This window comes from Carassius auratus, chromosome 22, assembly GCF_003368295.1.
Source record: "Carassius auratus strain Wakin chromosome 22, ASM336829v1, whole genome shotgun sequence".
NCBI lineage: Eukaryota > Metazoa > Chordata > Actinopteri > Cypriniformes > Cyprinidae > Carassius > Carassius auratus.
The window spans coordinates 20455669-20479701 of NC_039264.1; the positions used below are offsets into that span (position 1 = coordinate 20455669).

General features: G+C 37.0%; 1 long non-coding RNA gene across 1 annotated transcript; it reads right to left on the minus strand.

Moving 5' to 3' along the window:
- Positions 1-885: 885 nt before the first annotated feature.
- LOC113039986 (uncharacterized) lies at positions 886-1571 on the minus strand. Its single transcript, XR_003275121.1, has 3 exons — positions 1468-1571; positions 1201-1319; positions 886-1103 (listed from the first exon to the last, which is right to left on the minus strand). It is a non-coding gene; the product is annotated as an uncharacterized LOC113039986 (long non-coding RNA).
- Positions 1572-24033: the final 22462 nt, after the last annotated feature.

Genomic DNA, 24033 nt, shown 5'->3' on the forward strand with positions numbered 1-24033 from the left:
TGCTTTTGACAAAAGGGCAATTAAGGGGCAAATGAGCAGGTGCTCAAGTGAACCGGTTCTTTCGGACAATTCGATCAAATATACCAGTTGAAAAAAAAAAAAAGGTTCACCGCTTCTTTTGCGCTCAATGTAATGCCGTCATTGGTGATGATTGCCCTTCATTCAAGCCTTTGGTTTACCCGCGCTTATAACACTGAAGGTTGGAGTAATAATGCTGAAAATTCAGCTTTGCATCACAGGAATAATAATTATTATTATTTTTTTTTAAGTATATTCAAATAGAAAACTATTATTTTAAGTTGTAATAATATTTCATAATATTACTGTTTTTTTATTAGTTTTGATAATAAAAAGGTAAGGCCACAAAATGTTTAATTTAACATGTTTAATTAAGTGTTTAATCAGTGATGACTTACTTTTTTATACAGATTGACTTATACAGGCACTTAAGCAATTTAAAAATATAAGCAGTTCACTCCAGACAATGATTATGAAATCATTCAGATATTGTTACTTCTTCAGGGAGCAATAACATGGGAAACTCAACTAAACATGCTCCACAAAAACAATAACAACAATTATGTTCACATTCACACTTTTAAGACTATTCCATTTTCCAAAGACAGAAAAAATATACTCATGTCAACAATTGATAACCAATGTTTCAACCAGTTTCTTTTTTTAAGACTCAAAATAAAGGTCTTACAGTTGATAAAAATAATAAATATATATATATATATATATATATATATATATATATATATATATATATATATATATAATTAAAATAAAAGTAAAATATTCATTACAGGATGGTATATATACCCATTATTACAACATATCTGTAGAGAAATACAAACCTATGGTTCTCAAAACATTAACATAATTATCATTAGGTACATGATTTCCAAACTTTTGCACCTTTTCCCAGAATTAAGCAATAATATTATAAATTATATCACATTCAATCAAATAAAGTGTTTAATAAAAAAGCTGGAAATAAGCTTTTTCTTTCTTTTCTTTAAAGGGTTAATGTTTTACTGGTTATATCGGTCTACCCAATAGTTTGTGAATAGACGTTAAGATTGTTCCACCTCGGCGGACTGAAAGAGAAATGAGAACAACAAATGTAACATTTCAGAAGCAGTTGTCTCTGAAGCTGAATAAATGTTATAGAAGATACTGTTTGACATATTTCACCTGTAATTGTTGTGGATCCTGATGCTGCTCTGCAACTTGTGTCTGTTGTAGATCAGTGTTGAGTTGTTTTGATTGATCTGTAGACCTTCTGTTCCCAAATACAAAAACTTTTAATAGTCCTGTAGAAAGAACAGTGATTTAGTTTCACTAAACGCTGTATACTGTTTCCTTATAACAATGTATACCTTGCACATAAATGTCAAAATATTTATATATATATATATATATATTTTTTTTTTTTTTTTACATGTCTACAAAATAACTAACCAATCAGCAGAATGAGCAGAAGTCCATTCATCAGAGCAGATATGATTGTGATCAGTGAATTCCACTCGTTTCTGATTGTAACACTCAGTTAGTTGAGCTGATTCTGTAAAGAAAGAGTTCAGTCTGTTAAAGTAAAGTAACTGTTAGCAATTGTTACAATGTCTGTTATTCTGTAAAAGAGGATATACTTCTGTTTTTCATAAGTATATAAAATAATGTAATATTAAATGTGATCATCAATGTCTTAATCGCTGAAGCAGTAAATGAACTCACCGTTGAAGTATATTCTGGTGCTGTTGCTGAGTTTTGGAGGTGTTTCTGTGTTCATACAGAAACACCTAATGGTCCCGGCCCTAATTCGGCCCTAATTCATCAGCAGTCACATTATTAATAACCAGACTATGTTTCAACTGCACTGAATATTTCTTTCTGAACGTTTTATTCAAGTAAAAAGGTGATGTTGTTTTTGAGAAAGACTGTAGAATGACTGTTGGAGGATCTGCTGCTTTCAGTAAAATCCAATAAACATGACTTCCGGTTATTCTCCAAGCAATACATTCAGTGAGAGTTGACATGACTTCTCAATTTGAAACCGTCCTTCCAGCTGTAAAAGATTTTAAAAATCAAGTTGAGGCAGACAGAGGAACGCATTTCACAGACCGAAGATTCGATTACTACACTTCAATCGACGACCAGCGCTCTCGAAAAGAAAGTTGCAGCACTTACCTGGAAAATAGATGACCTAGAAAATAGATAACATGAATAAATCATGTTTTTAGAGAAACTAGAACCGTGAGCCACACACGGTGTCATTGTTTTCTTTCTTCACTCACCAAGAACAAGTTCAGAAAAGTCGAGACAGACTGATAAACACTTCATACAGAGATCAGGTGTGACATTAGTAACATTATAACAAAAACACACCCCAGGACAAATTCTGACTGAAACAAATCAAGGAATACACATCAACACGGCAAGATTAACTGAGGTTTAATAATGTAAGGACCATTTACCAAAAAAATAAAAAAATAAAATAATAATAATAATAATAATAATAATAATAATAATAATAATAATAATAATTAAACAAAAATAATTTAGCCAAGACCTTAAAATGTACCCATATAGAAACTGACTTGACATTACAGTTGGTACAGTTGGTTTGGTTCTTATGATTGATAGATAACTTTTGTCTGGAGATCAGCATCATGAATGTATTTTTCCAACCGTTCGGTTTTTCCAGCAGCAGAAACTAAGAAAGAAACAGAGAACTTAGATTAGAAATTTACTAACAGGTATAATTTTTGCCTCCAATGGTAAAAAAAACATATAGTTTAGGTCAAAATTTTGCATATATATATATATATATATATATATATATATATATATATATATATATATATATATATATATGTATAGATGTGTGTGTGTGTGTGTGTGTGTGAGTGATATTTAGTCAAAATAAGAGAAATTTACACATCTCCATTCTGTTCAAAAGTTTTCACCCCCCCCCCCCCCACACTCTCTCTTTGTGGAGTTTAACTGTTTCGAGATGAACAAGGGACTCATGAACAATTATAAAAAAAAAAAAAAAATGAAAACTTACAAAATAAATGATAAGATCCATTTTCTTTGATCCCTTTTATTTTAGTAAAATAATTAACATTTTGCACATTCTGAAAGGGGGATGTAAACTTTTAACCTCATCTGTATAAAGTATGGACACAAAATTAATAAATAATTAAATAAATAAACAACCAAATAAAAGCTTCACCTAAAGAGAGCAGCATTATATTAATAAGTCTATATTTTAAATCGCATACTATTGAGAACAATAAGAATAATTACTCACCAATCAGCAGAATGAGCAGGAGTCCGATCATCAGAGCAGATATGATGATGATAATCTGATATTGTGTTTGATTCTGATTAATAAACTCATAAACTGTTTGATTGTGACACTCAGTTAGTTGAGCTGAATCTGTAAAGAAAGAGTTCAGTCTGTTACTGTCAGTCTTTTACTGGAGAACATTCATCTCCGGAACGAGAGAGAACTATGATGATGTGTATAAAAAAATAATAAATAACAAATAATGAACAGTAAATAATCATAATAATTAAGAAGTAAATGAACTCACCGTTGAAGTATATTCTGGTGCTGTTGCTGAGTTTTGGAGGTGTTTCTGTGTTCATACAGTAATAAACTCCTAATTCATCTGCAGTCACATTATTAATAACCAGACGATGTTTCAACTGCACTGAATATTTCTTTCTGAATGAATTATTATGGTAATAAGGTGTTGTTGTTTTTGAGAATGACTGTAGAATGACTGTTGGAGGATCTGCTGCTTTCAGTAAAATCCAATAAACATCTTTTCCATCAAGATCACAGTTTATGATCACATTTGATCCCAGATCAGTTATTAGATCTGACACTGCATACTGACAACATATTAATACATCTATTAAAAAAAAACAAGCATAAAGATCATGATTAAGCCTATATGCTTTAAAACTGTGAACATATAAAGCAAAACAATTCATGACAAAGCACAAGTAAATTCACATATCATAAACTCACAGAGCTGAAGCTGAAGGATCTTCATGTTTGTTGCAGTGAATAAAACATAAAAATAATGAAGTCTTTCGTTCCTCCACACAACACTGAAAATGAAATATGCTTTCTCATCCACACAGAGGTTAAAATGACATCAGTTCAGCTCTGAAGCAAGGCAGGAAGAAAGAAAACCATATCAGAGGAAGTCAAGCTTTTTCAGACCACATACTTTTTACTCTTTATTATTTTTTTTATTATTATTTTATTTTTTATTTTTTTTTATTTTTTTGTAATGCAACATCACCATTATCACATGAACTTTTTAATTTACTCTAATCTCTGATATGACTGACAGATGTGAACACAAAGCTTTAGGCTTGATTCTGAAACTTTGAGGCAAATACAGTATTGTTCAAAATAATAGCAGTACAATGTGACTAACCAGAATAATCAAGGTTTTTAGTATATTTTTTATTGCTACGTGGCAAACAAGTTACCAGTAGGTTCAGTAGATTCTCAGAAAACAAATGAGACCCAGCATTCATGATATGCACGCTCTTAAGGCTGTGCAATTGGGCAATTAGTTGAAAGGGGTGTGTTCAAAAAAATAGCAGTGTCTACCTTTGACTGTACAAACTCAAAACTATTTTGTACAAACATTTTTTTTTTTCTGGGATTTAGCAATCCTGTGAATCACTAAACTAATATTTAGTTGTATGACCACAGTTTTTTAAAACTGCTTGACATCTGTGTGGCATGGAGTCAACCAACTTGTGGCACCTCTCAGCTGTTATTCCACTCCATGATTCTTTAACAACATTCCACAATTCATTCACATTTCTTGGTTTTGCTTCAGAAACAGCATTTTTGATATCACCCCACAAGTTCTCAATTGGATTAAGGTCTGGAGATTGGGCTGGCCACTCCATAACATTAATTTTGTTGGTTTGGAACCAAGACTTTGCCCGTTTACTAGTGTGTTTTGGGTCATTGTCTTGTTGAAACAACCATTTCAAGGGCATGTCCTCTTCAGCATAGGGCAACATGACCTCTTCAAGTATTTTAACATATGCAAACTGATCCATGATCCCTGGTATGCGATAAATAGGCCCAACACCATAGTAGGAGAAACATGCCCATATCATGATGCTTGCACCTCCATGCTTCACTGTGTACTGTGGCTTGAATTCAGAGTTTGGGGGTCGTCTCACAAACTGCCTGTGGCCCTTGGACCCAAAAAGAACAATTTTACTCTCATCAGTCCACAAAATGTTCCTCCATTTCTCTTTAGGCCAGTTGATGTGTTCTTTGGCAAATTGTAACCTCTTCTGCACATGCCTTTTTTTTAACAGAGGGACTTTGCGGGGGATTCTTGAAAATAGATTACACTCTAAAAATGGCTGGGTTAAAAATAACCCAATTGGCAACCCAGCACTGGGTAAATATTGGACAGAACACATGCTGGGTTAAAGTAACCCAGCAAGCTGGTTTACACATTTTAACCCAGCATGCTGGGTTATTGAGAAAACCCAAGATAGAGTCATTTTTACCATTTGTGGGTTTGCATTTTTATGATTCTGGGTTATTCTTGCTGGGTTATTCTCATAATTTCACTTTTGCTTAACAAAGCAATCATGGATTAATAAATAATGAAGAATACAGGTTATTTAGATTTAGAAAAATATTTTTAATGCCATCTGACATTCAAAAATTTGTACCAATGACAAACAACATGGAATTTTCCCTTTTTTTGTTTCCAGCAAATGCAAAATAAATAAATAAAAATCACAGAAATACAGTTGCAATAAATAAGAAAATTATTTCTGAATGACCTGTGTCTAGCTGTTTAACTATTACATTTTGAGATTTTTAGCCATTTAAATACACAGTGAAATGACATTGACAATTAACATTCTTTAAATTTAAATGTAAAATCATTTAAAGATGTCCTTAAATTTATATCAAGTATATAAAGACTACTACGTAGGTAGATGTGCACTACTTAGGGTAGTTCAACATATAGTTCACTCAAAAATGAAAATTCTGTCATGTTATGTTATGTCGTTACAAACCCGTAAGCCCTTCGTTCATCTTCAGAACACAAGTTAAGATATTTTCGTTGATATTCGAGAGCTTTCAGACCAGGGTGAATAATTAGTGACAATTTTCATTTTTGGGTGAACTATTGTCAAACACTTAAGCTCTGAAGCAAAGATCTACACCTGAGAGCAGTGTAGTCTGCTATAGAGCCTGTCTATGGAAGGACAATTTTCAAAAGGAATTGCTAATCATATTTTCAATTGCGTTTTCCACATGTGACAAATTGTGACAATCCAAACACAATTGCAAATCTTGAACAAAAACACTGTTTCAAAAACACTGAACAAAAATTACGGTTTCAGTTTTCATGAATGCACAGTGACTGCCAAATTTCAAATGGAAAAACAAAGTCAGTTTGTAGCTGTATTTTCCATGTATTATGAGTAATAAGCCTGTCATATTGATCAAATACTGCATCATAGCAGCTTTACAGTATTAAATAGGAAAATAGTGTGTAATAATGCAAAGGGACAAAAGTAAACACTCAGTTTTCAGTTAAAGTCAATTCGTCATTGATTCAGTGATGTATCGTCCCTCTGTGCAATCAAGTGAATGATATCGCTTGATATTAATTGTCCCCAACTAAAGAAAAACAAGGAACCAAAACTCCATCGGTGACAGAATGGAGAAAAAACCTTGGGAGAAACCAGGCTCAGTTGGGGGTCAGTTCTCCTCTGACCGGACGAAACCAGTAGTTCAATTCCAGGCTGCAGCAAAGTCAGATTGTGCAGAAGAATCATCTGTTTCCTGTGGTCTTGTCCTGGTGCTCCTCTGAGACAAGGTCTTTACAGGGGATCTGTATCTGGGCTCTAGTTGTCCTGGTCTCCGCTGTCTTTCAGGGCAGTAGAGGTCCTTTCTAGGTGCTGATCCACCATCTGGTCTGGATACGTACTGGATACGGGTGGCTACGGTGACCTTGGAATAAGAGAGAAACAGACTAATGTTAGCATAGATGCAACATAAGAACAAGTACATGAGGTTTTATGAATTACCATGTCTGTTTTTTCACTGTGTCGCACATGTTACCTGCCAAAACTCAAATGGAATCTTTAGCATCTGAATTTCCAATGCCTCACATTGAAAACTGTCAATTTTTGTCAGAGGTGGGACCATACTATGGAGAGTGTTTGTATTGGGAGGTGACGTCACTCAAAGACAACTGTGCAAAATGCTTTGAACAATGGAGGTTAAGGCACTACTAAAGGCAGCTGCCACTCCGAGAGATGTGTGATAAAGAACAGACAGTGAAACCCGGATCTTCCTATATTCTTGGCACCTCACACAATAAATAATTCTGTCATTTTTACCCCAAATGCAGCTACTATCCCCTGCTAACCGTTAGAGCCACATGGTACTATTGGTCAATATTCACCATTAACCAAATGCTTTTCACCTGAGGTATAAAATATAGGGTAAGATGCAGCTAGGTAAATAAGAGTAGAACTGCAATGTTGTTTGCTGACGTGCATCAGAGTGCAAACAGTGAGAGATTTGGGGTAAAAACTACAAAATATCTCCCAATACAAACACGCCCCAAAGTATAGTCCCACCCTTGACACAAATTGACAGCTTTCTGTGTAAGGCATCTGAAATACAAATGCTTTTCAATTGAGTTTGGACTATTTCACAATGTATATGTCCACATGTGGAAAAATACAATTAAATATACAATTTGCAATTCCTTTTGAAAATAGTGCAGCATATCCTTACCTGTCCATTGATTATGATCAATGCCTGAGAGATCTGCTGACATTTTTAAATCGCCATGACAATTGGATGGGGTTTTGTGGACTCTGCTCAGTTAAGGAATTCCATGTTTGTTCCAACCTTTAAAATAAAGTTTAAAAAAAGAAAAAATACAAATTGTTTTAATAACAGTGATTCAGTTCAATTAACTGTGTGAAGTTAACCATGAAATTGACCCATCATGATTATGAGTTAAATTCACCTATGAGTTGGTCTACAGAAGCAGAATTTGCTCTAGTGATTGGCTGAAAGGTGTGCTTTCAAACTGTCTAATCAATGGGATGTTCCAGTCATTATAAATCACAGTTTTATGTTAATATGCTGGCTATATCAAACACACACAGTCACTGGCACAGATAAGGGAAATCACACTGCATGCACACACAGACATTTCTATGACAAGTCACGTAGGTAAAACAGTCCATATATAAAAACTTATAGATGTACCAAAGTGATGAGGACAAGTCAAAAACACGATCTGGAAAATTAATATATGATATTTACGCTCATAAATTAGGTACATTCTGGTGCAGCTTTAACTATAGCACGAAATAAAAATATATGTGCGTTTAAGTTACGTGAGGGTTAACGTTAGTTGATTATCACAGACAAACAATTATGTAAAATGTATAATAAACACGAACTTACCGTTAGACGCCTCAATAAGACTGCACTCGACGAGTTTTTCTCTCACAAATGTATCCATGCGCTTTTCTGACAGGAAAAAAACACATTTTTAATTATAATTTGTATGTAAAAAAGACTTTATGAACCACAAAAGCATCAAATCACTTCACTAACGCGGCCAGCGTCACTCGCTGTGCGTGCGCGCACTTTGAAATGCCCTGAGACGTCGATTCTTTTCCGGGAATCACTTTGTTCGAGAATTACTGAACCGGTTTACTTGAATTGGGTCGTCGGTTCTTTTAGACCTGCGGTCCGACTATATTGTACGTAATTTGTATGATTTAAATGTCGATATGGACAACTGCAGGCGTTTACATTAGAGCAGAAAGTCGTATTCACTTTTTGAACTCATTTGACTCACTTAAATATCAAATTCGCTTTTCAGTGTCAGAAACTACTTTTTCCTCTATTTTCACAGGTATTCGCATATTTCAGCCATCAGTCACTGTCTGAAACTTAATAAAACTTTATTAATCTGTCGTCTCAGATACCTTAACACGATTATGCGAGTCGCGCAACGTAGGTTGGCCGTTTGAGGTAAACAGTTCATCATTTAACGTAAATAATGTTGGCCTGTAGACGTTTAACAGTATTGTTGCTGCAAAAAAAAAGTTATAATTCTGCCAATTTAAAATAATTATTATTGAAAACATTAAATAAACTTACCTTAAAACAGTAGAAAGCCGTGGCTTTGCCCCGTTGTTCTTCCAAAGTGACAGTTGGGGAGCGATTTAAACATCTTCAAGGCGCGTTAAATAACCCAGCGCTGGCCTGAAACAACCCAGCGACGCAACCCAGCAGGTTTAACCCAACACCTGGTAAATTGAAACTACCCAAAAGTGTTTAAAAAGAAATTAAATAACCCAACAAAATGACCCAACAGACTCAACCCAGCATTTTGGGTTAAAAAATAACCCAGCCGTTTTTAGAGTGTAGTTTCACACAGACGTCTTCTAACTGTCACAGTACTTACAGGTAACTCCAGACTGTCTTTGATCATCCTGGAGGTGATCATTGGCTGAGCCTTTGCCATTCTGGTTATTCTTCTATCCATTTTGATGGTTGTTTTCCGTTTTCTTCCACGTCTCTCTGGTTTTGCTCTCCATTTTAAGGCATTGGAGATCATTTTAGCTGAACAGCCTATCATTTTTTGCACCTCTTTATAGGTTTTCCCCTCTCTAATCAACTTTTTAATCAAAGTACGCTGTTCTTCTGAACAATGTCTTGAACGACCCATTTTCCTCAGCTTTCAAATGCATGTTCAACAAGTGTTGGCTTCATCCTTAACCCCTTACTAGTAACCCCCCTTTTTTGGCATGGAGACAGAAATGACATACCCAAAATAAAAAGGTTTCTGCTCATGATTCTTTCTGACTAGATACATAATCAACCTTTGTTCACAAAGCTGACACTTTAAAGTTTACTGTTCAGGAATCAGAATCACTCAGACTGTTATGATAATAGAGATATATAAGCTCAAACATAAAAACAAAAATAAAAATATTAAAAACATTTGTTTTAAATGTATTTAAAAAAATGTTGATGTAGGAAATGAGTTTGAAAACACAGTGTAGCTAAGGCCACAAGTCTTCCAAAACTTCATAAGAAATGTCATAATCGAATCTGTAAAACTGTGAATTTTATGAAATATTTTCTAAGGCCATGTCATGTGTGTTTTTAGAGAAGGCTAATCAGATTGATTTATTGCCCTTGTCATCTCTGTAAGATCTCACATGTAAACACTGATGTGTGTTTTATATGTGTGTTTGGCTGTGAAAACTGCCCGTTTCATGATTGTATTGTTCTCACCAAACGAGTCTTTCACACCTCCGCCAAGTATGACACATTATCCGCATTATTCTTTATCATTATTCTTTTGTTTTTATTCCACCTTTATTAGCCTTGATTGTGGTTTTTCAGGCTTTACAAAGCAACAAAGCAGCGATCTCACTTCAGTCTCTCTTTGCATTTAGCCCTTATTTATCAAAAGTCTTACTATAAAAATACAACAAAACATTTTCTTACGACCTTACGTGAATTATTGAGACAAAAATGCATTATGAAGAAGAAAAGCACCTGCTATTAGTAGCATTGTAGCTAACGTTAGCATCTAGCTACAGCAGACAATTTATGAAATTATTAATACACTTTTACTCAAAACTCACTTTAAACCCCGATCGAGTGTTTATAATAACTTCCTTTAGCGATCAGGGATGGAATTTGGTCGTTTACTGTTGTAAAAATATGTTATTTGTAGCCTTTTTCATCGCTGCACAAGTTAGCATTTCCCATGTACATTTTTGATTTTTTTTATAAAAACGCCCCAGATCTCAAGAAATTCTCATACCAAGCTTTACTATCGTAATCGCGGGTTTATTATTTGGATATTTCGTGTGTACAGAGGTGTTTCAGTGTTGTTTTGGCCAGATAACTACCAGGAAGTGTGCAGGAAGCATGTGACACGATGTGGCGGTGTCCATATATGACACTGTAAGATTGACACTTGCAAGGCCCAATCAGAGTCTGAGTCACACACCGCACGAGCTGTGACTACTGCACGCACACACAGATCGCTGGGAGAGGCTGTTTATCATCTGATCGCGTAAATCCGTGGAAAATGAATAGAAATGACGATTCTGTCTGAAGAAATATGAAGTAAACATCAGTAAATATATCCATATATCTCCACAGATATGCATCTTTTGTCTATAAATCCTTATTGACGCTGTTCAGTGAGTCTATGTGAACACAAATAAACCGCTGCTGACCTGACTGAATATGAGTGATTAATTTCTATTCAAAATGTGGCATAATACGGATTTATTATTTTGCACTTCTGACATAAATCACTAAATATCTGTCACTGCAACAATGTTTTATCAAAATATTGGTCAAATATCGAAACTAGAGTCTTTAAACTTTCAATTGATGCACAGTTTGTCCAGATGAAGTAAGACAGTAATGCTTAATGTGCTGTGAAAGTGAAATAATAATAAACTGGGGCCGTCGGCGATGTTCGCACGTAAAGTTAAATAGGGGCCACCTGATTCACACCTGTTTCTTCACAAAATTGATGACCTCAGTGATTGAATGCCACACTGCTATTTTTTTGAACACACCCCTTTCAACTAATTCAACTAATTGCCCAATTGCACAGCCTTAAGAGCGTGCATATCATGAATGCTGGGTCTCATTTGTTTTCTGAGAATCTACTGAACCTACTGGTAACTTGTTTGCCACGTAGCAATAAAAAAAATATACGAAAAACCTTGATTATTCTGGTTAGTCACATTGTACTGCTATTATTTTGAACAATACTGTATGTTGAATCTGAACTCTGGATGATGTTGACCCTCAAGGAGAACGATTGGACACCCCTCCTGTGTGTGTGTGTGTGTGTGTGTGTGTGTGTGTGTGCGTGTGTGCGCGTGTGTGTGTGTGTGTGTGTGTGTGTGTGAAAACATGCACAATAGGCTACTGTATATTAACAAAGTATGACAATGTTAAATGTGTTGATGAAGTGTTTATAGTCTTAAATGTCTCTTTAGTTTGTTGACTGATCTGTGAACAGTGAGGAGGTGTTGTGGGTCTAGAGATCCTCTTGTGGAGTAGTTTGATGTAGGTTTAGGTCGGGACAGTGATTAAAGGAGGGTGAGTTGTCTGTGCTCTCTAAACAAATGACTTCTATTTAATTATAGTTGATATTCCCTGTTATCATCGCCTATATCTCCTCACTGTATGAGTATATAAGTATATAAAAAATCAAACACAAAGTAATGAAGAGCAAATCTTACATTTTTTTCATAATGCTGTTTTAAAAAGTGCCTTAACTACAGAGTAAATGTAATTTAATGTAACTTGGTTTTTAAGCTATAGTCTAACTCAGTGGTTTTCAACCTGTGGGCCGCGGCCCCCTAGTGGGTGGCGATGGTATTGTTATGTATGGTATATACTTTAAAGTGAAGAACTAGACGACACAGACACGAGGTGAGTTTTCTAGACGGGGCATCCTGTTTACTTAGCAGATCATGACGTCACTCTGGTACGGGTAACATAGACATACAAAATATATGACATCCCCCTTCTTAAGTTTGAAACTATTCAGTTTTGTAACTATTATTACATATCTGAATTAAACAGTTAAACCAATCTTATGAACATTGAGCTCATTCTTTTAACTGCACATTTTATTCAAACAAAAACAAAACTCTGGTTACTGCAGCATATTTCTATATTACAAACCACTGTTCAGTCCTTGTACCTTGAGGGTATTTTCACTTGTCTGCCTGACCTGGTAATGTATTCATGTGGCTAAGACCCGAGAAGGGTATTCCTGCACAACCGGAGGCTGCAGTTACAGGACCGCAATTCTGTGACCGCAGCTTTAGGACCCTAGTATTTTTGTGACAGCGCCACCTACTGTACTGAATCAACACTAATTAAAGATGGACGACGTGGACAGCAACTAGACGGTGAGTATTGATATTTAATTCAGTTTTATTTTATAACGTTTAAACGGTGCAAAGTTTACATAGTGAGAACTGCTACCTATGAATTAATAATTAATTCCCACCAAATTAAGAATTTGTGAGCTAGTTTTATTAATTACTACGATGTTAATTCGTGGCTATGATTTCATAAATCCTAATTGTGTTTTAATGACGAAGTATTATAAGTGAATCTAGCCTGCCTGCACATTAATTAAACTTTCAGATGACAAGAGCATGGTTGATGTAAAGTTTGTAAGATTTACCTGCAGCTTAATGTATTAGTGTGAATACTGGCTTAATAGTCGTTGTTTTACCATATTTATGTATAAAATATATTTCATAATTAAACTGCACTGACTGCCTAGATGCAGTATGTGTTAGCCTGTTGTTTTGGCATTGTTTTGCAATGATAAATGAGGCATTTGGCAATTTTAATAGTTTGTTACAATTTGGTCTAATCTGCAGGTCTACTCCACATACAGTTATACATTGCTATCATGTGTTAGTTTCTGTCATGTTCTGCATGGCCAATATGAAGTGATTTTATGGATTCGATTAGGCTCATTGTAGGACATATGATTAAAAAAGGCACTAGGGATATTTTCATGATCTCAAAATATTCTAACAAGTACACTCTCTCTTTTCCAAGATATAACAATCAAAAAAGGGAGATCCCTGCCCGAATTGAAGAGATGCACCACATGCTGCAAGGACTTTCACTTTTCATATATATATATATATATATATATATATATATATATATATATATATATATATATATATATATATATATATTCCAGTTCAGTTGAATATGTTAAACAAATGTTTCTTATTTATCTCTCTCTGTCTCTCGCTCTCTCTTTCTCTAGAGTTGAAGCCTACAGCCATTCTATCCATGCAGCAACTGATGGAAAAGGGGTTCACTTTGGTGCTGTTGTGATGTTGTCAGAAAAATAACATGTATATACTGTACAGACCAAGAGTTTGGACACACTTCTCATTCAAAGAGTTTTCTTTATTTTCATGACTATGAAAATTGTAGATTCACACTGAAGGCATCAAAACTATGAATTAACACGTGGTATTATATATGGAATTATATACATAACAAAAAAGTGTGAAACAACTGAAAATCTGTCATATTGCAGGTTCTTCAAAGTAGCCACCTTTTGCTTTGATTACTGCTTTGCACACTCTTGACATTCTCTTGATGAGCTTCAAGAGGTAGTCTCCTGAAATGGTCTTCCAACAGTCTTGAAGGAGTTCCCCGAGAGATGCTTCGCACTTGTTGGCCCTTTTGCCTTCTGTCTGAGGTCCAGCTCACCCCTAAACCATCTCGATTGGGTTCAGGTCCGGTGACTGTGGAGGCCAGGTCATCTGGCGCAGCATCCCATCACTCTCCTTCTTGGTCAAATAGCCCTTGATGCCTTCAGTGTGACTCTACAATTTCCATAGTCATGAAAATAAAGAAAACTCTTTGAATGAGAAGGTGTGTCCAAACTTTTGGTCATAACTATAATATATATATATATATATATATATATATATATATATATATATATATATATATATATATATAAATAAACATTCTTGAATCATTCTTGTGTCTTGTCTTGCCTCTCAACAACTTTTAAAATATTGGCAGTAATTTAGTGACTCCATACACTGATTCCAACTTTAACTTACCTGATAATGAGCTAATTCACCTTAAGGAAGTGAATCAATATACTGTATAATTCAAGAGACTTTTCAAGAGACAATTCAAGACTTTTAAGGTTCTTCATTTTTTACAATTGTTTTAACATTGATATACATCAATTTTACAAAATTGATATTTCATTTATATTTTGTGTTAATTCATGTTTAAATTTAAAATTGTGACTCAAAGCACACTTAGTAATTTAACTCTGCTGCTTTTTGAATCAAAAATCATATTTAAAAACATGCTACTGAGATTAATATATTGATGCTATATACAAAGTAACGTGACTGCAAACTAAACCAACAGGATACTAGAACTGCATTCCTGAAACTGCAGCCATCGCTATATTGGCCAGTACGATAGGTGGCGCTGTCAGGAAAAACTAGGGTCCTAGAACTGCGGCCCAGATCTGCGGTCCTGAATCTGCAGCCTCCGGTTGTGCAGGAACATACTATTGTAAGACCCAGGCATTTCTGTGTTTTGTTTGTCCTTGTCATTTGTAGACGACTGAGTGTCAGACTTTTTTCTCCAGTCTTTAGAAGATGTTTTCTGTTTCTCCTGTATGTTTTCCCATCTGTATTATTATGTTTGTTTGTATGATGATGGATCTTGGTTGCTCAAGTCTTTTTATAATTACTGCAGGTTTCCAGACATCTCCTTGTTGCACTCTCACTCTTTCTCCTATGTGGACATCTGGAAGCAGTCTTGTTTGTTCGTCAAAGTAGGCTTTTTGCTTGTCTTGTCTTAGTTTCAGGTTGTCTTGGATCTGTATGTTGCTCTCCTGACTGATGTAGGTTTTTTGGATTTCAACCGACATCCCATTAGTAACTGTACTCACTCAGATATGCTCATTCAGATATGCTCGACTTAGTGTATCAGCAATGTGCATTTCTTTACCTGGTTTGTAGGCTACCTTTAGGCTGTAACACTAATGAGCAGATAGTATTTCAAACATCTGTTCCATATTAATGAATCCTGACTCTCTAACACATTCTGCACTCAAAGACCAGAACGTGAGTAAACAAGGACCTTCGTTCTACAACATCTTCCAACATAATTCACCATTTGGGCACCGCATTGTCGGCAACCTCCTATGTGTCACACACCTGGACTCATTTAATGTGTTTTTGCCCGTGACCCAGTTTCTGTCTTTCCGTGTTTGATTAGTTCCCAGGTGTGTCCATTATCTTCCTCATGTGTTCCATGTCCCTGTTAATTTAATGATTCCATCCACCTGTGTTTCCCCAATTATCTGTTGTTCATAAGCCGTGTCCCTTCAGTTCTGTTTGGTCGGGTCTTCTCACTTGTTCTCACTTGTGACCATTTGCTACTTACGTGTGTCTACCTCTGTGCTCCATGTTGGATATCCCCTGTGTTGGATATATTAAAAGCCTTGTTCTGTTTATCCTCGACTCCGTATTCCTTCAGGCAGCGTAAAACCGTGACAGAAGACCCGACCTCAAATGAGAAAATAGAAAACCGCGTGTTTTTCCCTCCGTTTTGCTTTTGTTTTTTCACAGTCTTTTCTTTTCTTAGTGTCTATGGATCCCCTCTATCGTCCCGAATTCCTCATCCTCCTGCTGAAGCAGGAAGGACGTTCTCTCGAGGACCATACCAGACAGTTTTTCCTATTAGCTAATGCCACCAGCTACCCGGACGGCGCGCTCTGCACCTTCTACAACACCAGCCTGAACTCCAAATGCAGAGCGTTGTCGTCCGAAGATGGTCCTCGAGAGGATTTCGCCGCTTTTGTGGAGTGGACTCTGGCGAGAAATGGGTCACCTCTCACCGTCTGCCCCATAGAGGACCTCGCCAGCCCCACTCCCGACCCAGAGACCAGCCAGCCACCATCACGCCACACGGAGCCAGAGCCCACCGCAGCCGCAGAGCCCGAGCCATCCACTGACAGGGAGCCGGATCTCGAGAGCGCGACTGACCAGGTGTGTGAGCCGGCAACACCGTGCATCGTGGGAGTCCTCGTGGAGATCGAGGGCGTGGAGGAAAGCCCTGCCCACACTCCTGCGACTGAGGGTGAGCTATATGCAGTCTCTGAAGATCATATGGAGCAAGTTCTGGATCTGATGGACTGGTCTATGGAGGTAATCCCTAATTTTCCTGTTTCCCCGCTGGTTCCGTCCAGCCCTGATTCCCCTGTAAACCCTCTCAGTCTCCCACTCCTACCTCCTCCAGTCATTTCCTCTGCTCCATTTCCGCTGGTTCCGCCCAGCCCTGAGTTTTCTGTTTCTCCGCTGGTTCCGCCCAGCCCTGAGTTTTCTGTTTCTCCGCTGGTTACGCCCAGCCCTGAGTTTTCTGTTTCTCCGCTGGTTACGCCCAGCCCTGAGTTTTCTGTTTCTCCGCTGGTTCCGCCCAGCCCTGAGTTTTCTGTTTCTCCGCTGGTTCCGCCCAGCCCTGAGTTTTCTGTTTCTCCGCTGGTTCCGCCCAGCTCTGAATCTTCTGTGTCTCCGCTGGTTCCGCCCAGCTCTGAATCTTCTGTGTCTCCGCTGGTTCCGCCCAGCTCTGAATCTTCTGTGTCTCCGCTGGTTCCGCCCAGCTCTGAATCTTCTATGTCTCCGCTGGTTCCGCCCAGCCATGATTTTTCTGTTTCACCGCTGGTTCCGCCCAGCCCTGAATCATCTGTGTCTCCGCTGGTTCCACCCAGCCCTGAATCTTCTGTGTCTCCTGTATTCCCTCCCAGCCTCCCTCTCCCGCCTCCTCCCAAACCTGCTGGTCCCTCTACTCCTCTTTCGCTGGTTCCGTCCAGTCCTGATCCTCCTGTCCTTCCTCCCATCCTTCCTCTCTCTCCTCCTCCTAGACCAGCCAGTTCCTCGTCATCCCTGCTGGTGCCAGTCAGTCCCGCAGCTCACCCTCAGTCCGCGCCATCGGGGCGCGGTGGTTCGCCGCTGGACTGCCAGTCTCCAGCTCCGCCTTGGCGTGTTAAGGCCCTGTCTCCGCCTCCAGCCTCCGAGCCCTGGACTCCTCCTCGGTCCTTCGACCCAGCGGCTCCGCCTTGGCTCTTAGCTCCCTCGTCTCCACCGTGGCCTGTCATCCCACCTGCTCCACCGGGCTCCCTCGTCCCTCCGGCTCCACCTTGGTCAGTCGTCGACCATCCGCCGCCTCGGGACTCCACTCCTCTGGTTCCACCTCGTCACTCCATCCCTCCGGCTCTGTCAGGCTCCTTCTTCCCTCCGGTTCCACCTCCATCCTCGGTCGCTCCGGCTCCACAGCGGTCTGCCAGGACCCTGCCTCCGCCTTGGTCGCCTGAGCCTTCTGCTCCACCTAGGCCCTCCGGAACCTCGACGTCCCCCTGGCTCTGCGGCTGTGCTGCTCCATCTTGGGCTCCTCACCCACCGGTGCAGTCTCCGCCTGTCGGCCCCCTGGTGTCGTCGACCCTTCCTTCACCATGGCTCCTCCCGCCGTCGACCCCACCTTGGATCTCCGTCCTGGCTGGTCTCTGGTGGACCATCTGGCTCCTCCTGCTCCTGTCTCCTCCCTGGCTCCTTCCTCCGTCGTCTCCTCCCTGGCTCCTCCTTCTGTGGTCCCTGTCTGCTGGCCCCCTCCTGGAAGTCCGTCCTCCACCGGAACCTCCTCCCAAGTTCCTACCTACGCCTCCCCCTGTTGTTTCTACGGTGCGAGGACGCACCTACCGGGAGGGGGGAGTACTGTCACACACCTGGACTCATTTAATGTGTTTTTGCCCGTGACCCAGTTTCTGTCTTTCCGTGTTTGATTAGTTCCCAGGTGTGTCCATTATCTTCCTCATGTGTTCCATGTCCCTGTTAATTTAATGATTCCATCCACCTGTGTTTCCCCAATTATCTGTTGTTCATAAGCCGTGTCCCTTCAGTTCTGTTTGGTCGGGTCTTCTCACTTGTTCTCACTTGTTCTCACTTGTGACCATTTGCTACTTACGTGTGTCTACCTCTGTGCTCCATGTTGGATATCCCCTGTGTTGGATATATTAAAAGCCTTGTTCTGTTTATCCTCGACTCCGTATTCCTTCAGGCAGCGTAAAACCGTGACACTATGGGGGTGACATTTATTACGCCTTCGAGAGAGTCCAGAGATACCCATATGAGCAGCCTCAAAGGAGAAACGAAACACCCACATTCCTAAACACACACACACAAACTTTTCTTTACGCTCTATATGGAAGTCCTTAATAAGATGTATTTTAATAGGTTTGTGCTGGGTTAACAGAGTTAACCAGTTATTCGATGGTTATGATTTTCTGATTTATAACTTGGAAATGTTTCTCCTAATTAATGTTCTCAAATAGAGTCATGATTCTGTAACCATACCCCTTGACCAGGTCATAAAACTTTATGACCAAACTCACAGAACAGCAAAGCCCAACACAGTCAAAGAGTATAGAAGTAACAAGAGGCGAAACTCGATAGAACGTTCCATAGCAACAAACGCACGCATGTGCAGAGCTGCAGCTCCGCCATCTTGGACTGAACGCAACACAGCTGTCATAGAATTGAATGATACCGGTCCCATTTCAAAAGCGGTTGAGGGAATTAAATAGTAGTTTATTGTTTTTAATATCTCTATAGCAGACATCCCATGTCTCTAAAATGTGAAACACAACTTGTTCAGATTTTTTGCTTTCATTTTCTTGCAGTTATAGAGTAAAATATATTTTGTAATATATATATATATATATATATATATATATATATATATATATATATATATATAAATAATTATATTTTTTAATTTGTACATTTTAATAAACTCAAACTTATATAACTTTTTTTCTGTTTCACTTTCATAATTTATTTCACTTCAACAATAACCTAGCAAATGTCTTCTTTAAAACAAGACCAACCATACAGTAAGTCTATATTCCAAAGCATTCTTGAATTACAACCATTTAAATCACATATTTTCAGAGATATATGAACACCTGACCTGGCAAATGACCGCTTTATTAATTCATTGTTATCACTAAATTAACCCTTTTATCTGTCACCCTTTTTTTGCATAAACATGAAAATCACTATCCAAACTTAAAGACCATTTCAAGTCTTGACCCAATTTTGACCAAATACATAACGTTAGCTGTTATTCAGCAGTAAGTCTGTGTTAGTTTTACCTTTTTATCAAACTGCTGTTATAAAATGCCCAGCATTTGTTGTTTCTTAAACTGTTGCACTGTCCAAATACCCACACTTGCCTTCTTTGCACTTGACCAATTTATTATTTATTTGACGTATTTGCTATGTTTAGGCCAAGTGTTCGAGTGAGCATGGTGACCACAAGTGTGTGTAGAACTTTTCATGACCTGATGACTGTGTTTCCCAATCCTGATCGTGGAGAACCCCAGCACTGCACAGTTTTGATGTCTCTCTTATCTGACAAACACACTTTTGAGGTCTTGGAGTCTTCACTGATGAGTTGAATCAGGTGTGTTTGATCTGGGACACATCTCAAATGTGCAGTGTTGGGCTTCTCCAGGACCAGGATTGGGGGCCACTGCCTTATGGGACACACTTAAGTGTTTACAGAGATTTTTAGTTTTTATTTTATTTTGATTATTATTCAACTTTGCATTTTAAAATAAATTAAGTGAAAAAATTATTTTCAATATCTAATTATTATTATTATTATTATTATTATTATTATTTCACATACATTGTGAGGTTTCCGTGACCCCTTGTGAGATCTCGACAAAAAGTCTCACAATTTATTCCAAAAAATGATGCATGATGGGATACACTAAGCCTGGTATAGAGCTCCGGAGCGGTATTGGAGATAGTGTGGGTTTAGTGTGCATTAAGGGCACTGCGCTCTGGCATTATTAAGACTTGCGCACTACTGATAACAGTCCTATTAGCTTGTAATAATTTTTTAAATAATTCATATGAATATAGCTTGTTATCAATGACTTGCTTTTATTAATGGATGAATTTAACATTTAATTATACAGCATCTTTACAGAGGCTGTATGATTACACACACACACACACAGTAATGTATAAGATGCATGTAATGTAGTAATATTTTTCTTTCTTTCTGTCTTACAGGATTGTTTGCAGATAATGCTGTACTTCTTTTTCAGAAGTTTTTTGTGAGCCAACCCTTACAAACCTTCCTAAAAACTAAAAGAGCTATTACTGCTGTCTTATGTGTTACAGCACTTTATGATTTTATCTCACAGGACTGTTCATCTCAGCCGTAATTATTCTTTCTATGTTTTTATTCTTAATTATTATTATTTTTTTTTTATACAGCTATTACAATTATAGCATGTTGGCAAAGTGTGACTGGAACATTTTTACATTTTAAGTTAAAAAAAAAAAAACACCTTTGTCTTAAATAAAAGAATACAAGTTTTATAAAAGTGGTTTACATTATTTCAATGTTTCATAAATGTTTTGTTATAAATTGTGAATTGATAGTTGATTGGTTTGAAGCCAGGCCTTACACTGCACAGACTAAAACACATTTATGAGAGAAGTCAGGAACTTTGGAGAAAGATTCTAGAGGAAGAAAACACATTTACTGCAACAATAGATGAATTCTAGAGGCAAAAATTTCTGTCACATGCTAAGGGGTGTCTCATGAGCAAGTCCTTTGCCTTAATTCTTGCAGAATGAAATTTGTATTGCAGTATTTTAATTTGTACGGATGATCTCATCAGCCAAATGAGGGGTTTTGACCAAGTGATGCTCTTGAAAGGAGTTAAAGAAGAGGATGTGGTAAATTATCTTCAAAGAAAAAGCTTCTCAAAAGGTCTCAAAACAGCTTGAAGGATGGTAAGTGTACAGTACTACAAGGGTCATAGTTGCTCACCCTGCTAAAATCACACAGAACATTTGAGATGAGCTCTCTGTCCATTAAACAACTTCATCTGGATTGTTTGTTTCACTTTGACCAGGTCTGGGATCTTAGGACTGAGAGATCCTCTGGCTGAGAGAAGCTACACCACATCAGTGCTGGATATCAACCACAAACTGTTTCCAGACACGAGAGAAGAAGAACACGATGGGGAGATGAAACCAGTTTAGATGTGATGATGGGAATCATTATTTTCTGAAACTGTATCACATGTCTTATAAGTATCACATGATCTGTATCACAGTTGACTGGATGGATTCTTTTTACTTTTAAGGACATTTCATCACTCATCTGGGTGAACTGATTAATTTATGATATTAATACATTTTGATCCATTATTATTTTCCTTGAATCGTGTTTGTCTTGAAGCTACTTTATCAACTTCATAGTCTATGCTTCAATAAAATTAATATGGTGAATTTCTTGGTAAATTCATAATTTTACTAGATACTGTAGGCTATACTATGTGTTTATTCTACACTTGAAAAACTACATATTATGAATTACCAGGATAATTTTTTGCTTAAACATTAATGACATCTGGAACAACAATACACCAGAAAGTTATTATTGTATATATTTAATCACAAATATGCCTTTATGTATGTATATATATATATATATATATATATATATATATATATATATATATATATATATATATATATATATATATATATATATATATATATACACACACTGCATTAAAACCAAGAGCAGGCACATTACTGATGTTTAGCATCTGAAGACCAAGATAAGGGGTTGAGGAGGACATTTTTACACTGATTGTTGCTAATTAGTTAATATATATAGTATTCTGAGTACTCCATGAATTCTTCCTTGCATAATAGTGAAGTATCACAATGTGTATGCATTGTCCTTGATTACTGCTTAACAGTGGGGAATAGATAATGGCAAGTTGTTGCAGGTTTATTCATTATATTTATTACTGTTAACTTCAGAAATAAAATAAATAATCTGTAATTTTTATTATTAAATTATTTCTTTCTAATTTTGCCATGTTTCATCAGATGGCCTCACCATGTCCTGTCAAAAGCTTTACTGCTCATGACGTAAGAATAAAAAAGGTTGTTCTGTGAAAACTGTCAGATATAAATGTGACTCAGCTCAGTTTGTTGTCCATGATGAGGAGAATACATACATGTAGGTTTTACTGCCCTTCTACCGCCAGGGGCCCAGTAGCACCCCCCGGAAGAGCCCCAAACTGTAAATTTCAAATGGCTGTAAATCAGAGTCCAATTAACGAATCAAAGAGAAAACCGGAAGGATTATTACTTATGCTATGCTGATAAAATAATGTCGGGCACAGTTTTCAGAAATAAATGGAAATGTTCCATAAAGCCATTTTAAATATTGCTCACTCTAAAATACCAAATTTCACTCTGTCTTTCAATTATATCATAAAGGTTTACTCAATGAAACTATTTATATATCCAGTTTTCCATTAAATATATTATTTATTTCATTTCGTCAATAAAACGATTTAAAGGGACTGTAAGTAGGAATTACTCCCATCTAGTGGTGAAATTGTATTTTGCATTCAAACTAATTTTTGCTCTCCAGCGCCTGGCTTTTTCAAATGCACGTTGCATCTACGGTACACTGTAAAAAATCAAAAGTTGGGCCAACTTAAAATTTTAAGGCAACAAACTTCAGCAGATTTTCAATTTTGTGTTTAGTTGACTTAAAATTTTAAGTTGGCCCAACTTATGACTAAGTTAACTAAACACAAAATTGAAAGTTTAACTAAAAGTTAACTTAACTTAATATATTATGTTGATTAAACATGCACAAAAGTTTGTACAACTAATAGACCTTTAAGTTGAGCAAACTCTGTTGCCTTAAAATTTTAAGTTTGCCCAACTTATGATTGAGGCTACCAGCTTCAACAGATTTTTGAGTTTACTCAACTTAAAGGTCAATTAGTTGTTTACAAAACCTGATATTTGAAGTTGCTTTAAAAAAAAAAAAAGTTGAAAAAACTTCAAAAAGGGTTTTGAGCTCTCAACTTTTTTTTTTTTTTTTTTTTTGGTTTTTACAGTGCAGCTTCAGAACTTTAGGTTTTACTCAAGCAGTTTAAAGTTCAGCACAAAACTGCCAATCCAATATGAGTTAATTAATTTATTAAATGCTACTCAGTACAACATTGGTCTTCAAAAAAATCTTTAAATGGAGAGAATCACAATTTTTTTTATTTCATCAATATGATTTTTTTTTTTTTTTTTTTTTGTAGAACAGCAAGTTTAAATCACAAACCAAATCAAGTCATTTCATTCGCAATAAAATTAATTACAATAGAAAGGGTTTTTTTTTCAAGTTAAGAGCTTATTTGTCACATTCGTGTTGCAAAATTAAAAACTTCTAAACAGTTTTTATTTGATGCTTTCCCAATTAAATTAACTATCACAAAATTCAAGTCC